The 17,071-nt window shown below is 60.2% G+C and overlaps 1 protein-coding gene across 3 annotated transcripts in view; it reads left to right on the forward strand.

Moving 5' to 3' along the window:
- The first annotated feature begins 7,258 nt into the window (after positions 1-7,258).
- Positions 7,259-17,071, forward strand: part of SBNO2 (strawberry notch homolog 2) — a 43,926-nt gene continuing 34,113 nt past the window's right edge. For all 3 annotated transcript variants that reach the window (XM_070045361.1, XM_070045362.1, XM_070045363.1), the window contains exon 1: positions 7,259-7,368. The gene's annotated coding sequence lies outside the window, so the exon portion shown is untranslated. The remainder of the gene's footprint in view (positions 7,369-17,071) is intronic.

Genomic DNA, 17,071 nt, shown 5'->3' on the forward strand with positions numbered 1-17,071 from the left:
CATCTGGTCCCAAATGTCAGCAGTGCTGAGGGGGAGAACTCTGAGTTAAATCTATCCCTGGACCTTTCAGTTCCATGAGCAAAATTTCTCATTTAAAAGAAAAAAAGTGCCAGTTTCAGTTGCAGTTTCTGTCACTTGCAACCAAAAGATTCTAATCAAACTGGAGTTAAGACTCATGCAGGGGGTTTTGGATATGGAAGCTACGGTGGCCAGCCTGGCTGGGTTTCATTCCACAGGGTGGGGTGGGAGGACAGGTCAGTCCTTACACTTTCATTATTTTTAATAGGCTTATTTTAGATTCATAGAAAAGTTGCAAAGATGGTACAGGGAGTTCCTGTATCCTGGCACCCACTTTGTCCTGCCGTTAACATCTTCCACGAGTGACAATGACATTTGTCGTTGATACATTATTATCAACTAAAGTCCTCATTTTTTTTTCAGATTTCTTTAGTTCTTCCCTAATGTCCCTTTTTTGTCCCCAAGACTCCATCAGGATCCCACATGACATTTAGTTGTCACATCTCCTTAGGCCCCTCTGGGCTGTGACAGTTTCTCAGACTTCCCTTGTTTTTGATGACTGGACAACTTTGGAAGGGGTTTGTCTGGTGTTGTTCTCAGGGTTCAACCGGAATGATGGGCTTGGGGAGGAAGACCATAGAGGGGAGGGGGCTTCTGATGCCATCACTTCAAGGGTCCATGCTGCCCACACCGATGATCACAGTCAGGGGCCACGGAACTTCTTGAGTGTGTTTGCAACTATTTTTTTTGTTTTTTTGGAGGCCTTACTGGGATTTGAATGCAACTTTAGTTTAGGATTTGATGACCACCTGGCCGTGACATCTATCACCCCTTTGATTGCCTTTTGCTGCTGCTTCTTTTTTTTTAATTTTGGTGAAATTCACATGACATACAATGAAGGATTTTTTTTTAATGTTATTTATTTATTTATTTATTTATTTATTTATTTATTTTTAGCTGCGTTGAGTCCTCATTGATGGGCACGGGCTTTCTCTAGCTGCGGCGAGCAGGGGCTACTCTTCTTTGCAGTGCACAGTCTTCTCTTGCTGTGGAGCATAGGCTCTAGGCACCTGGCCTTCAGTAGTTGTGGCACGCGGGCTCAGTAGTTGTGGCTCGTGGGCCCTAGAGTGCAGGCTCAGTAGTTGCAGCACACGGGTTTAGTTGCTCTGTGGCATGTGGGATCTTCCCGGACCAGGGCTCAAACCCGTGTCGCCTGCATTGGCAGGCGGATTCTTAACCACTGCGCCACCAGGAAAGCCCCATGGACATGGGTTCGAGCCCTAGTCCGGGAAGATCCCACGTGCCGTGGAGCAACTAAGCCCCTGCACCGCAACTACTGAGCCTGCACTCTACAGCCCGCGAACCACAACTACTGAGGCTTCGTGCCACAACTACTGAAGCCTGCGTACCTAGAGCCCGTGCTCCGAAACAAGGGAAGCCAGTGCAATGAGAAACCCGCGCACTGCAACAAAGAGTAGCCGCTGCTCACCCCAACTAGAGGAAAGCCCGCACACAGCAATGAAGACCCAACACAGCCAGAAATAAATAAATAAATTTTTAAAAATAAATAAATAAAAAAAAAAGTGTACAGGACAGTGGCTTTTAGCACATTCACCTTGTACAATCACCATCTCTCTCTAGTTTCAAAATATTGTCATCACCCCCTAAAAACATCGAGTACCCAATAGCACTCCCCCCCACCCGCCTTCCCAGCCCCGAAAACCACGAACCCACTCTCTGTGTCTGTGGATCTGCCTGTTCTGGACGTTTCCCGTCAATGGAATCACACCCTGTGTGTCCTTCTGTGTCTGGCTTCTCTCTCTGAGCATCGTGTTCTCACGGTCCGTCCACGTTGTAGTGAGTGTCGGGGCTTCACCCCTTTTCAGGGCTGAGTGATGGTCCCGTGTGTAGAGGGACACATCATGTGTATCCATTCATCAGCTGAAGTACATTGGGTTTGTTTCCACTTCTTGGCTGTGATGAATCGTGTTGCTGTGAATTTGTTTTTTTAAACAATTTTTACCATAAAGTCCCCAAGCTCATACTGGTTCATGACAAATTCTCACAAAAACCCTCCAAGGGAGGTACCATGATTTTTCCCATTTTATAGGTGGGGAAACTGAAGCATGTAGAGATTAAGTAACCTGCCTGGGGTGACCCAGCCACTGGCAGAGCTGGATTTGAACCCAGGAAGTGTTAACCTCATGGTCTGCTGCTGGACCTCCACTCCATTCTGCTGGTCATTTTTGCAGCCCTGGGGACATGACACGACCATCAGAGAAGGAAACACCCCAGACCAGCTCCAATAGCCACCCCCAAATTCTCACCCATTGGAACCCAGATTCCTGGCCTCACCCTGCAGATTCTGATGGGGACACCTGACCCAGGGCTGGGGAGTCTGGCTTCTCCCTCAACTTAGGGGATGCAGGAGGGTGGGATTCCACAAAGTTTTACAAATGCCCCCAGTGCCCCTCAGCAGCCTGGCCGCTCACGTGCCACTGGGGCCTGGACGTGAGTCAGCTTGGCCCCGGCTGGTTTGGAATTTCCCCGTGGGTCCGGGCAGATCCAAGGTGAAGGTTCAGAAAGTTCCAGCGCAGGTGACATCAGTGTGCAGGGCTGGCTGTGATCTACACCCGAGAGGACGGGCCGGGGCAAGGAGAGGTTTGGTCCACCTGCTCAGACCCTCCTCTGGCCCTTGTGTTGCAGGAACTTGCCGGGAAAGGCCAGCATAGCCGTGCCCTGTGCTGCAAGGGTGTCCTGTTCCCTTGTGACCCAGGAGCATAACGGGTGTGCCCTGCTCTCTGTTCCATCCCTTGTGCCTGGCCCAGGATGATAAATGTTTAATGGATGAACATGTGGCCTCAAACTTGCGGTCAGCCTCGTCTCTGTGCCCTGCGGCAGCCCACCCATCTCCCTCCCGGGGCCCTCTCCCCTTCCTATGTCCACCCTTGCCCTAGCTGCCTTTCTGCTGGTGCTCTAAATCCTCCTATTTTCCTACTGCCCTGGGGATAAAGCCAAGCCGAGTCCCCCTCTGAAGTGGGGTTGGGGGTAAGAGCACATCCTGAGGGTCCTCACCTCTCTCCAGCTCAGGCCTAGCTCACTGCTGGCCTTTGATAAAAAAGAAATTCAAAGTTTGGTTCCTTTGGCTTTGGGACAGCAGCTGCACCTCCTCCAGTCTCCATCTTTCCACCAGATGAGCTTTGGAGAGGTGGCCCCTCTGTGCCGCCCTGTCCAACATATGTGGCAGATGGAGTGACCTCCAGCCCCACCCTGACCATACCACACCATTGCTCCATAACCTTCAATAGCTCCCTAGTGTCCCCAGGATAAAGGCCTCGCCCTAGCTTTCCATGCCCCCCACCATGCCACCTCTCCCTTCCCAGCCTCGCTGCCTGTCCCCCGCCCCCCCCCGGGGGGGGGTTCCTAGTCAGGTGTCACATTTAACCCCTGCTGCCCTTGTGTCCCAGGCTCCGTGCAGAGGCAGGAAGCCCTGTCTGGGGCGGATCTCAAACCCGTTAGACAGGTTTGCTGTTCCCTGAAGTGGCTCTGGCTCAGAGGCAGCCCTGCCCAGGCCTGGCAGGATCCCGCTCTGGGCTCAGGCCAGGCAGGAGGGAGCCGTAGGGCCCTGGAAATCGCCAGCCGGCGCCACCTGAGGACACCTCCGGGCAAGTGGCAGGTGGGCCGGGTACAGGGAGGGCGTGGTGGCTGGACTGGACAGAATAGGCTCCAGGCTGGAGGGCTAGTGAGAGCCGGAGATAGAGGTGGGGACAGCGACAGAGACAGACAGAAAGACAGAGAGAGAGGCGGCAGAAAAGAAGGAAAGTGACCAGAGACAGAGGCCGGGGAGGGCACAGACGTGGCTTGTGGGACCTTGCTGCCTCTGCCTCAGTTTCCTCTTCCACACCCTGGGGAGGCCTGACTGGGACTTGAGAAGGAGAGAAAAGAGGGGAGTGGGACAACGGATGGGAAAAGATGGGGAGGAGGGGGAGAGGGGAGGGGTGGGGTAGGTGAGAACCCAACCCGCTGAGCCGGGGTGGGGAAGTGGGTGTGGAAAGGAGAAGTGGTGAGGGACCCAGGCCCTGAGGAACAGGGAGGGAGGAGGTGCTCCGTGGCCCGGGAACGCCGGGGCTTTCCAGAACATGGAGAAACAGGAAGTGGCTAGTCTCTGCCCCCGCTGGCTGGATGGGCCAGGCAGGGCCCACCTGCCCCGCCTCACCTGCCCGATCCCCCAGGGTTCCTCCTCCCTGGATGGGCCTGGCCCAGGAGTCCTTCCCAGGAGGGAAACAGAGGCTGGGGGGTGGGTGGGGCGGTTTCTCCTAACCGAGGGTTAGCCCAAGAATCTCCTGACTCACAAGGAAGCCCCCAGGGATCTGACCTCTGTCAATCTGAAGTTTTCTGCTCTTTAAAATAATGACCTGCACAGTAAGCTTGCCTGTATGTTGGTGCTAGCATCTCGCCAATTTAGCAGGCGGAAACACCAAGGCTCGGAGAGAGGGAGCTGCTCGCCTGGCCCCCTCCTGGCTTGGCTCATGGGCCCCATTTCTCTCTGTGGTCTCCCCATGTCGGGTCCCTTAATTTCACTGATAAAAACACTGGACTCCCAAACGAGTTAGATGTGAATTTCAGATACATGGAGGCTACTTCTTTAGTATAAGTATATCCCAAATATTGCCTGCGATATACTTGCACTAAAAAGTTATTCTCCGTGTACCTGAAATTCACATTTAAGTGGGTGTCCTGCATTTTATCTGGCGACCCTACTTCCTCGAGCCTGGTCAACGTGCCTGGGCTACAGTTAGGGGGCCCCTGCATGGGGCGGGGGCAGAGGGAGGGCTTGAAGAGGAGGCTTTTTTACCTCAAACAGCGCTTCACCAGACAGACCTGTGGCCTTCTGTGAGCCCTTTTCTCACCGGACGAGGAGCCTTGGGCATTTCTGACTATTGAGTGTTCACTTAGGTGACCAGATCCAGATGTTCACCTAGAAATATTCATAATGGCTTAATACTAGGCACTGTTCATTTAGCTGTCTGAACAGCCTTGGAGATGGATACTATTATCCGTGGGAAACGGAGACACAGAGAGGTTAACTCACTTTTCAGGGGTCACACAGCACCCAGCCCAGAGCCATGCCTCGAGTTCCAGAGCTGCATCCTTTCTGCTCTCCCAGGCCTCCTCTTGCGATTCCCTGGAAATCCCCAAATCTGACTAATTCCCTAGACATCCCCAGACTTGGCTGTTTCCTCCATGCTGAGATGGCTGGACCCACCCCGGCCTGGGCAAACTGCCCCCATTTCAGGCAGAGTTACCCATAGAGACCCTGTGTTTACCCGAGGTGGACGTGGTGGAGGTCGAGTCCACGCCTCCCTTCAGCTTGCTCCCTGACCTGGGCCAGCTGCGAAACACTTCTGTGCCTCACTTTCCCCACCAGCAAAACGTAGGTAATACCGGTCCCGACCCCAGAGGGCCACAGTGGGAACAGGGCCCGCTTCGGGGGCGTGTGACTCAGGACCTTGCCCAGGCCTGGCGCTGGGGCGGTGGCGGTGGTGCTCTGCTCAGTTGAATGCTCTGCGGTCTCCAACTTGAAGTTCTTAATACTTTTTGAACAAGGGGTCCTGCGTTTTCACGTTTCACTGGGTCCTGCAAATTGTGTGGCTGGTGCTGTGTAAGTGGAAACAGGAAAATGCCACCAGATACCCTGTAAATCAGTTTATTCACCCTTTCAAAGCTTAAGTGTCTGTTGCTCAATTTGATTTCTTCTCATTAGCTGTAAAAAATAGTTCCAAAGTCAAGGTTATAACCCAATTGCCAAAAACTACACATGCCAAAGTGAAGCTTGCTCTGGATAAATCACTTCTCTCTGGGTCTCAGTTTCCCCATCTCCTCCCTTGTGCTTGTGGGTTTGGGCATAGGGGTCCTTGGCCTGAATTTTTTAGGGCAAACAGATTTTAAACAGACCAGGCCTTTGAACAGCTTATAATTTGCCCTTCTTGGGACTTCCCTGGTGGTCCAGTGGTTAAGGCTCGTGCTTCCAATGCGGCGGGTGTGGGTTTGATCCCTGGTTGGGGAACTAAGATCCCACATGCTGCACAGTGTGGCCAAAATAATAATAATAATCATTTCCTAAGTTTAGCTGCCTGGCAAACTCCTACTTGAACTTCAAAGCCCCAGCTTCAACACCCCCTCAACCCCTCCTTCCATGATGCCCTAGGCAGACACTGTACTCCTCCCTGGGCTCTAGGCTTGATCTTGCAGATGGAAGTGTCTGGTCCTGGTCCTATTTCCCCTAGCCTGGGGGCTTCCTGAGGGCGGGGTTGAGAACTGAGTCCTCTCTGGGGCCCCGGATTTGTCTCCAGGCACATAGCAGCATCCATAAGAATTCACTGAATAGATAAGCAAGTGGAGAGGTGATCTCTAAATTCAAGGGGTACAGGAGGCCTCTGGCTGGTGGTGAGGTGGGTCCAGGGATATGGTGGTGTCTTCATTCCTGCACATCCTGCTGGGGAGGGGATGGTGCCTCCTCCCCTGGCTCTGCCTGAACCACCAGGCCCACCCCGTGGTGGGCCCAGTGGGCTCTAGTCGCAGGAACACAGCTTGTCTGTGCCAGGGCTGAGTCCCACCCTGTTCCTGGCAGTAAGGCAAATCCCAGCATCATCTGCATCAGGCCCCTAGAAGCCCTAACAGGGAGGAAGCCAGGAGGGGAGCCACCCAGACCCCGTGGCCCTGCCTGAGAGGATCCTGCTTTTTCTCCTGGTGGCACCTGGGGCTTATCAGACGCCTTGTGTCAGGCTCCCCGTTGGGGTGGGGGGTGGTCCCAGGACTCCTATTCTGGGGTGGAGACAGATTCATGAGCAGACTACTTTCGGTGGGGAGGCAATAAAGGGAGGGGGCATGACTGGGGGGCCCAGGGCCCTTTCAGCTGGTTTCGAGGCCAAGATCTGGGTTGTCCAAGAGCCCCAATGGCTGACAGGTCAGGGTCGGAGTGCACCAGGGGAGGGCACAGCCGTGCAAAGGCCTGCAGGTGGGGGTGATTCCTCATGCTACAGAGGAGGAAACTGAGGCTCGCGAGGGTAGCCAGTAACAGTCAGGACGGGATTCAAATCCAGGACCCATGTAGTCCGAGCCTCTCCCTAAGGCGGAAGGGCCTCAAGGGCCTCAGGGGCCGTCGCGAGATGGCCCCGCCCACGACCCCGCCCACAACCACGCCCACCAGAGGCTCTGCCCCACGGCATGACCGGAAGTGCGCGGGGCCCCCAAGATGGCGCCCGAAACCCGGAAGTGAGCGGGGCCGAGGCGAAGCTCGGAGGAACGGAGGCGCCGCGGGCTCCGCGCCCGGCCGGACCCGGGTCCGAGGTGAGGCGCGCCCGGCCCCACCCCCCGTCCCGTCCCCGCCGTCCCCGCCCGGCTGAGCCGCGCTCCCCGGCCTGCACGGGCCCTGGCACCCCGCGGCCGCCAGCGCCCCGTGCCGGGGGTTCCGGGGTTCCGGGGCAGCGGGCGCGGGGAGCGCGGTGGCGTGTCCCCGCCCTCCTGGGCGACCCCCGACAACGTCCTCCGCCACGATCCTGCGACGGCGTCGTCCGTCGTGAACTCTCTCTAACCGCGTCCTCCTCGGCGACCCTCGACCTTGCGCTGCTCCGTGACCCCCGCCCGACACTCGCCTTGGCGTGAACCCTGAACCCAGCCGACTCCCCAGCCTTTTCCTCTCGCCCTCCTCGGCGATTCCCTGACCCCTCCCGTCTTGGTGATCCCCGGACTTTACTTTGGTGACTCTTCACCCCGCACTTCTCTGTGACTCTCCTGCAGTTGGTGACCCCCTCCTGACTGCTCCTCCGTCATTCCCCGATCCCTCTCTTCTTGTGACTCTCCAGCTCCATTACCTTAGCCCCCCTTTTCTGGGTGACCCCTGACCCCAGGCTGCTTGCAGATTCCTGCCCTTCCTCCTCAGTGTCCCCTCTCCCAGTACCCCTCCTGTCCTGGCTTCTCCACCCTGGGGCTGTTGTTCCCTGTGTTTCCACGGGTGGGATCCTGTGGCCTTGGGATGGGGGCCTTGCTGGTATTAGCTGAGCTGGCAGAGCGTGTTGGGTGGGAGTGTCTCCTGGAGCTGGCACTGGGAACAGCCCCCAAGGATGTGCCGGGGGAGGTGGTGGGCAGAGGGCTGCCGGGGCTTGGAGTGGGTGGAGGAGCAGCCTGTGACGGTGGATGGGGACAGTGAGGCCCCTTCCCAGCACCCCAGCACTGGCCGGGAGAGGCCGGGGTGGGGGAGCAGAGGCGTGGACAGCCAGGCAGGAGTGTCTCATAGCATCGTGTTGTTAACGTCCTGGAAAAGGAAAAAGAACCGAGCGTGTGAAGTGTGTCTGCCCCCCCTCGGCTTCTGCTTCCTGGAATGCGCCTTGGTCCCGCCTGCCCTGGACATCCTTTCTGCCTGTCCACTGCCTGGCCCGGCCAGGTTTGTTGCCATCTGTTTGCACGAGGGGCAGGCCTGGATGTGGCCTGGGATGGAGCTGCTGGCAGTCACGGGGTGGGGGTGGGGGGGTGCGAGTGAGTGTTCCACGTGTGGCGAGGGGGCTGGTGTCGGACGGACTTTAGGTGGGAACCTGCCTACCTGCTGCCGGGCCAGGTGATCCAGCCCCGAGCCCACCACGGTGGGTCTGTCCCCGTATTAAAGGTTCGAGGGATCTGGGGCTGGTCCCCAGGGGCTGGAGAGCCCGGAGGGAAGAAAGGCCACCTGTCAGAGGCGTGAGACTCCAGACAAGTCAGTGGATGTGAGGCCCGCCCTTCCTCCAGGCTGGGCGACCAGGGCTGGACCTGACCCTGTGTTTCCGGTCCCTGCCCTGGGCTCTTCGTGCTTGGCTGTGTGGGGAGCTCTGCCCTCAGGGACCCTTGTGAACAGAGGAGAAGCTGCGGGCTCCTGTCCTTGGGGCTGAGACCTGGGGCTCTTGGGCAGTCTGGAGAAGCCACCGCCAGCCCAGCTGCACCTTTTCTTCCAAGCACCCTGGATTTTCCCAGGGGAGTCCCCACAGATGGGTAATGGCTGTTCAGGGCTGTCTGCTTGGACCCTGGGTGGGTGGTCTGGGGAAGGGTGGTCCTGGGACACCCCAGGGCCGGGGAGATTCAGGCAGGCGCCTGACAGACCCTGGGGAGCCTGGCGAGTGTGAGACACTGTCCCCAGGGACAGCCAATGGGGACCCAGGGGAAGGCTCTCTGGGATTTTGGAGGGCTGGAGGGCCCTTTGTTTAACTCTGTGAGATGTCTACTCACACCTGCCTGGAGCCGGACCCACCCTGTGTGTGTGTGTGTGTGTGTGTGTGTGTGTGTGCGCGCGCGCGCACGTGCACGCACACACTGGGGAGGTGTTTACACTTTGGCGGCAGGATGGTGGGCCCCGGGGCCCAGATGAGGGGCCTGATTTCCAGGGGAGCCTCGCGGCACAGCACAGAAGAGGCAGTTGGCTTTGAAGTCCAGGTGGGGTGGGCCTCAGGTGTGCAGCCCAGGGCCAATGCTCTCCGGCTGCCTGACCACCTCGACCTGGGTGGGGTGGGGGAACGGAGCTGGCCCCCACTGGGAACATGACCAGCCCAGCTGGCCCAGCTTGGTTCTAGCAAAGTCTCAGACACCCCTCCAGCAGGGGCCGGGCCGGAAACGCTGACCCAGCACAGGGCTCTGGCCACGTGAACAGCTGGGCTGGGAATAAAAAGGCAACTGTGCCCAGTCCCCAGAGGCCGCCTCCCTCCCAGGACGGCCTCCACCCTTGAGGTTTTTACAGAGGCTGCTGGGGGCGGGGATCTGCTTGTTCTCCGTGCAGGGGGGTCTTGTCATCAAAAAGAGGCATCTGGAGGCTGACACACAGAGTGAGGAGGCAGGCCCCCGGGGTGTCAGCACAGTTCCAGGGGGTGCGTGTGTGTCTGTGCGCGTGTGCGAGTGCATGTGTGCAGATTCGTGTGCAGCAGTGCACATACATGCCAGAGTGTGCACGCGTCACGTGTGAGTGCCACGTGCACACGTGTGCATGCGTGTTGCACGTGTGCATGCGTGTGTGTGTGTGTGTGTGTGTCTTGAGTATGTGCAATCCGTCAGTGGGCAGGCTTGGAGCATCTCCAGCCACTTTTCCACAGCCAAGGGCCGTGTGTTCAGATGCGGGGAGGGCTGGTTACGGAAGGCTGCCTGGAGTAGCCGAGAGCGAGGTCACTCAGGCCCGGTCCAGGCCTGGCCAGCCCTGCTCACCCACCATCTCCCCATCTGCCCAGCTTGGGTGCGGCCTGGTGTCCGTGGGCCCCCTCTCCCCTGAGTGGAACCCCAGTCCCCGTCCCTTGGAACTACCCTCTCCTCTGCTGCTGGCAGGTCAGTCCCACATGGGTGACCTGAGCTGGGCTGGGGAGGACAGCAAACTTCCTTCATCTTCCTGCCATGGTGACAGCCACCAGCTTCCTCACTGGGAGGTGGGGCCGCCCTGCCCTCAGGCAGGTGACTCAGGTGAGGGCGATTTCTGAGGCTCTGGGCTTGCCAGCCCCCTGGGGTGGGGGGCAGAGCTAAGGACTGTCGTTTATGTACAGCAACAGGGACTGACTTTGAGAACAAGATGCTCAGTGAGAGAAGCCACACACGGAAGGACACACGGTGTGTGATTCCATTGGTGGGAAACATCCAATCCAGAGAGACAGGGTTAGTGGTTGTCAGGGGCTGGGGAGGGGGTGGGGGTGACCGCTGATGGGAGTGAGGTTTCTTTTTGGGGTGACGGAATGTTCTGAAACTAGATGGAGGTGGTGGTTGCAGAAGTCTGGATGTACTAAAGGCCACTGAATTGTTCACTTTAAATTGGTGAAGGTATGGCGTATGAATCGCGTCTCCATAAAACAAAGAAGTGTTAAAAAAAAAAGAGAGATAGCAGGGCCTGACTGAGCCTTCAGATGCCCAGTGCTGCGGCCTGGGGTGAGCGGGCATCAGCCGGCCCAGAGCATGGAGGTCTGTCTTCTCCCAGCCCCACAAGGAGGGCAGGGGAGGTGCCATCTGCCCATCTTATGGTGGGTGAACGAGGCTCCCCTGGGAGCCCCCAAGCCCCAGCTCTGCCCTGACTGCCACCGGCAGGAAGCGGTCTTGCGGGGACGTGGGCTCTGGTGTCTGGGCCTTGGTGCCTGGGCCTTGGTGCCTGGGCTGTGGTGGGAGGCCTGGGAGCCCCTCCCTGAAGCCCGGCCCTGTAGGAGGTAGCAGGCCCTCCTGTAGGTTCCCCTGATTGGCAAGGACACCCCCCCCCCGCCCCTGCATTCACCCGTTAGGTGACTTGTCCCCTCCCAGGTCGGCTCGGCGCTCCCCCCGTGCAGCCCACGGGGCAGAAAGGGTGTCCCCCGCACGGCAGGCAGGGACACCACCAGGGAAGGCATTGAACTTGGCCCCGCTGTGTGCCGGGGGCGGGAGTGGGGGCAGCGGTCACCCCGCGCCTCCCTGGGTCCTCAGGCACCCGCTCCCTCCAGGCAGGCGACCGCCCCGCCTTCCCCGCTGGCGCCTTCCCCCGCTGGCCTCGCCCCCGGGCTGCGCCCTCTCTCTGCGGGCAGGTACCTCCCTCCGGGTTGGCCTCCGTCCCCATTGCAGCCAGTCCCCAAGTGAAACCGAAAGAGGTCTCGCGGCCTCGCTGCCAGGTCCGCAGCTGGCGCGGGAGCCGGGCCACATTCCGGAAGGCCGGCGCCTGGCATTTCCCGGGAGCCGGGGTGGGAGTTGCAGCCCCCGGGTCAGAGGCTGACACAGGAAGCGGGATGGAGGAGGACGGGAGGAGGGAGCGTCCTGGGGCTGCTGGCGCAGTGAGCCTGTATGGCTGTGACTCATCGCCGGATGGAGATGGGGTGAGAATCCTGCGTGGAGTTGGCCGGGAGGCGCCAGGAGCGGGTGTCCCCCAGCACCTGAGGTACGGTGAGGAAAGGCTGGCGCAGGAGCTGGGACAGTGGTGGGGGCAGGGCGAGCCTGAGGGATTGGCCCCTCAGCCCTCAGCCCTCACCTCTCGCGGACCGGACGACGCAGCCCTGCGGCGTTGGGGGGCTCGGAGCTCGGCAGGGGCCGCCAGCAGAGCCGCTCAGAGTGTCTGCAAAGCTCTGCGTGGCCTGCACGGCTTGGGGGCGGGGCTCGGCCCTGGAAGCTTCACAGTGGGGGCGTGAGACCCTCCCCACCACCCACTCCTTGGCCGGCCATGGTGCCACAGGGCGTGGGGGCCCTCCTGGTGTTGCCTGGGGTATGTCTGTGGGCCGGGGCATTTGGGGGCAGTTCCGTGAGATTCAGGCCCTCCAGAGGCCCAGCCACCGTCCTGGGCGCCGGGCTCAGGGTAAGTGAGTCTGCAGGTGGGCGTCGGGCGGCGCTCAGGAGGACCCTGGGTTGGGGGGGAGCTGGGTTGTAACTGGAGAGTCTGGCAGCTCTGCCCCCAGCACCGTGGGCACCAGGAGGAAGGCACCCCATGCTGGGACTGCACCCCAAAATCCAGACCTGCCACTCCCCTTGCAAAACCAGCCCATCTGGAAGCCCCGGGCCGCATCCCTGCGCAGAGGAGGCCCCGCAGCCCCTTTGTGGCCCTGAGGAGGTTCCCTGGCGGCGTGGGGTGGTACTATGCACAGGGTCAGGCCAGTCCCAACCAGGCTGCCTGTCCACTCGTGGGCTGTGTCCTAGCTGGGTTCAGGAGTCTGCTCAGTAACGGCCCCAGAGATGCCCCCGTCCTGGCCCCGGGACCTGCAGACGTGTCACCCCACACACAAAGGCACTTTGCTGGTGGGATTAAATTAGGGGCCCTGAGATGGGGAGGACCCTGGATTCCCTGGGGGGCCCAGTCTCATCACACAGTCCTTATAAGCAGAGGACTTTCTCCATGGAGGCTGAAGGGGACTGAGTCGGAGCTCAAGGGGCCTCCATATGCTGCTGCTGAAGCTGGGCCGCAGCCCCACCTTGCCGACAGGATCAGCACCAAGCCGGGCCTCCGGAGACCCAGAGGCGAGGGCCAGCGAGCTCGCCTGGGCTTCTGACCTGCAGGCCTGGGAGAGGGCCTGAGTTTGTGGTCCTTCATCTCGACAGGAGAAGGGGACGTAGGCTCCATCTGCTGTGATTTGGGGGCGGGTGCCCTTTGGCTTGGGCAAAGGTCTCTTAGGATGTTCTTGGCACCAGGCTGGACCTAAGGAGCCCAAGGAGGGTACTGACAGGTCTGACCACTCGCCTGGGACTAGTGTGACTTGGCTGTGGGCAGCACCAGCCACTGTCTCGCTCCGGACTCTCTGAGGAGCTGGGTAGAGAGACCTGGCATGCCAGCTGGCCTGAGACACTCCTGTCATCAAGCAGCAAGCGACAGGAGGGACAAACCCTTCTCCCCACAGAGCTTGGACAGACTGGGGCACGTCAGTGTCAAAGGACTAGGAAGTTGGGCCTGCTGAGATTTGGCTTTAACATCCACTCAGGGGAAGAAGACCTGGGGGTCAGAGGAGACCACAAGCTCAGTGTGTCTAAAGCCTTTTATTTTAATTATTTTTTATTTTTGGCTGTGTTGGGTCTTCCGTTGCTGTGTGCGGGCTTTCTCTAGTTGCGGTGAGTGGGGGCTACTCTTCGTTGCGGTGCGCGGGCTTCTCGTCGCAGTGGCTTCTCTTGCGGAGCACGGGCTCTAGGCGTGCGGGCTTCAGTAATTGTGGCTCGCGGTCTCTAGAGCACAGGCTCAGTAGTTGTGGCGCATGGGCTTAGCTGCTCCGTGGCATGTGGTGTCTTCCCAGACCAGGGATCAAACCCGTGTTCCCTGCATTGGCAGGTGGATTCCCAACCACTGTGCCACCAGGGAAGTCCTTCTAAAGCCTTTTTTTTTTTTTTTTTTTTGCGGTATGCGGGCCTCTCACTGTTGTGGCCTCTCCCGTCGCGGAGCACAGGCTCCGGACGCGCAGGCTCAGGGGCCATGGCTCACGGGCCCAGCCGCTCCGTGGCATGTGGGATCTTCCCGGACCGGGGCACGAACCTGTGTCCCCTGCAACGGCAGGCGGACTCTCAACCACTGCACCACCAGAGAAGCCCCCTCTAAAGCCTTTTAAAGACCACGAGTAATCACAGGCCCTGAGCACGCGCTTCCCAGTGGAGGAAGCCCGCGTGAAGATGCCCTGCCGCTGTGGGCAGCCGCTCCACACATGTCCACGTGGACGTAGGTTGGAAGGTCCGCCACCAGCAACGGTGGGCCAGTAGGCACCACAGCTGGAGCTTCATCCTGTGGGCTCTCCCCTGGTAAGGCTGGACCACACCTGGGAGTGGGGACCAGGGGTCGGGGCCCCAAGACCCAGGCACAGTGTCCCCAGCTGTGACTAAGGAAGCTCCCGGTCTTCAACCCCATTCCCCACTTGGCCCTCGGGTGGATACAAAGGGCTACGTGCCTCCAAGCTGTGCCCTGAGGGCTGGCGGGGGCGCTGACTGTCCTTCTGAGGGCTGTAAGGCAACGACAGGCCCTTATGGATGCGGGGCGGCCGCTCTGGGTGTGTGAGTTGCTTTGTGAAGCACCCGACCTGCCGTGGGCCATCAGAGCACCCCAGGCCGGCTCTTCTGTGCCCACACACGGATGGGTCTGTGGGCGCGGACACAGCCAGTGCAGGTGAGCCCGGGTTGGTGCCTCTGGGGCTCAGCCTGAGGGTCTCCTTTTCTGCATAAACATTCAGCAAATATCGCTCTGTCACCTGGATCTGGGGTCGGTTCTGCATCCCAGGGTGCAGTTTCTCCTAATGGCTGGCCTTGCCCTCCTGGCCTCTGGTCTGTCCGAGACGCGTGGGGGGAGCCCTGACACCCGCCACCTGCTTTTCTGGCCGGTGCCTGTCCTCAGGCATGTGCCTGCCCCCGTGGTGGCTCCTGGGGTAGCGGCACCGTCCCCGAGTTGGTGTCCGGGGTCACCGTGCGTGTGCCCTGTGGCCGGCGCCCGTGTGGTCTGGCTCTGCTGTGGTTGCTCTCCCCCCAGGGCCTCCTCCGTGCGGCCTGGTGTTGACTGTACCAGGCCGGAACCGAGGCTCTGATGCTGTGGCCCCATGATGGGAGTGGGGGCCGGCGGGGGGTGGTCTGTGTCCCAGTAGGCCGGGAGGTTTTGCAAGAGACTGCTTGTCACTTCAGCCACCCGCTGGCAGTGAAGTGTGGGAGCTGGGGAGCCTGCAGGTCCTCCCCCCACTGGCAGCAGAACTGGAAGTTGGACCCCTGGCCTTCTCCGCGGGCCAACCTCGTCCTCCTTGTTCCAGACCATGGGGCTCCCCGTCCGGCCCAAAGGGCGTGTGCTCAGGGGCTGGGCCCTCCCCACCGCTGGCATCCCAGGGCTGCTGTGTTCCACAGGCCTCCTGGGAACCCGTGGAGGTCCTGGGTCGCACGCTTGGCGCCAGCCTCGCCCTGGTCAGCGGTGCGCCCAGCCCCGGGTGGCAGGAATTAGAGCCCAGTGTCAGGGTGGCTCCTTGGCTCTGCTGAATGAAGCGGCCGAAGGAAGCCCCCCCCGTCCTGTCCGAGTGTCCGGGGGCGGCCGTAACAGCTGACCGCACACTTGGCTTAAACCGGAGATTTATCCTCTCCTGGCTCTGGAGGCCAGCCGTCTGAGATCAAGGTGCGGCAGGGCTGTGCTCCCTCCGGAGGCTGGGGCGGGGGGCGGCTGGGGGGGGATCCTTCCCGCCTCTTCCAGCTCCTGGGGCTCCAGGTGTCCTGGGCCTGTGGCTGCATCACCCCGGCCTCTGCCTCTGTCTTCACGTGGCTTCTCCCTGTGTCTCTGTGTCCAAATTTCCCTCTTATAAAGGCACAGTCTTTGCGTTAGGACCACCCTGCTGCAGTACGACCCCATCTTAACTGATTTCATCTGTGAAGACCCTATTTCTAAATGAGGCCCTATTCCCAGGTTCCTGGTGGACATGAACTTGGGGGACACCAGTCTCTCCAGCACACCTCCTCTGTCCCACCACCTCCCTCCTGCACACTGGGTTCTGTCCACCAAATCCCCATACCCCCATCGCTCACCAGCTGACCCTGTGTCCCCATGCGTCCCACCCGAGTACCGGGCCTGGTCAGTTGGTGGAGAGGCCCCTGAGGCTTCCCTCCCTTTCCGGCCTGTCCATGGAGGTGACTGTCCAGTGGCACGTGCCCTCCTGGGGGTCCTGACACAGCCGAGCGGTGCCAGCCAGCCCAGGTGGGACCTCAGAGCGTGGCCGGTGCCCGCAGGACAGGGCCCCATCCCCTTGCCCGAGCATCCCTGTCCCTCCATCCCTCCGACTTCAGCACGGAGCCTCTCCGGGCGCCCCCACTGGGGACTGACCCCAGGCTGGCTCTGATCAGCAGGGCGAGGAGGGAGCTCCCCACTCCGGCCCTCCCCCAGATACCCCGTTCAGCCCAGTCGGGGCCTGGCCAGGCCTCCCGATTCCACCAGGGCCTCTGTCCCCACGCGCCCCCAACTCTTCCCCCCGTCCCAGGATCCCAGGGCTGTTGCTCAGACCCCAGTGGAGGGGTGACCAGAGGGCTGCCGTCCTGTGGCCTGGAGGAGGCCGGCAGGTCCCTGATGCCTGGAGACGCAGTTCCTGGGGGGCCGGATAACAAGTGGCCAGCGGGGCCAGGCACCACCCGGCGGGGGTCCAGGCAGCCGGTTCTGAGGGTGCTTGGGGGGCTGAGCCAGTAGCACGCATCGTGGGTGAGATCCAGCGGCCTGCCCTGGGGACACCGGCCCCGCGGTGAGGTCTGGCCAGGGTGATGGGGTGAAGTGGGCTCAGGCAAGAGGCAGGGGTGGCCGCGGTCACCTGCCAGCTGGGCGCATCCTAGGGGTCCGGCTGTCCCAGATCTCGCCTCTTCCCACATCCCGCCCCCCCCCCCCCACCGGTCGTCTGGTCTGGGCCACCAATTCTTTGATCTTTCCCTTTTACAATGACTCATTCGAAACCTGATCTCAAAAGGAAATCCTGCAACTCAAAGCTGGGTGAAGCGTGGGCCCTTCCCTGAGAGCACCTTGTGGGCACCCACGTGGCACGTGTCATGGGGCTCACGTCTAAAAATACACTCTGACCCCGCCTCCTTCAGCCCCAAGGCCCCGCCTGGTGGGGTCGATCCTAGGCGGCTGGAA

Source organism: Globicephala melas, chromosome 3 (assembly GCF_963455315.2).
Source record: "Globicephala melas chromosome 3, mGloMel1.2, whole genome shotgun sequence".
Taxonomy (NCBI): Eukaryota; Metazoa; Chordata; class Mammalia; order Artiodactyla; family Delphinidae; genus Globicephala; species Globicephala melas.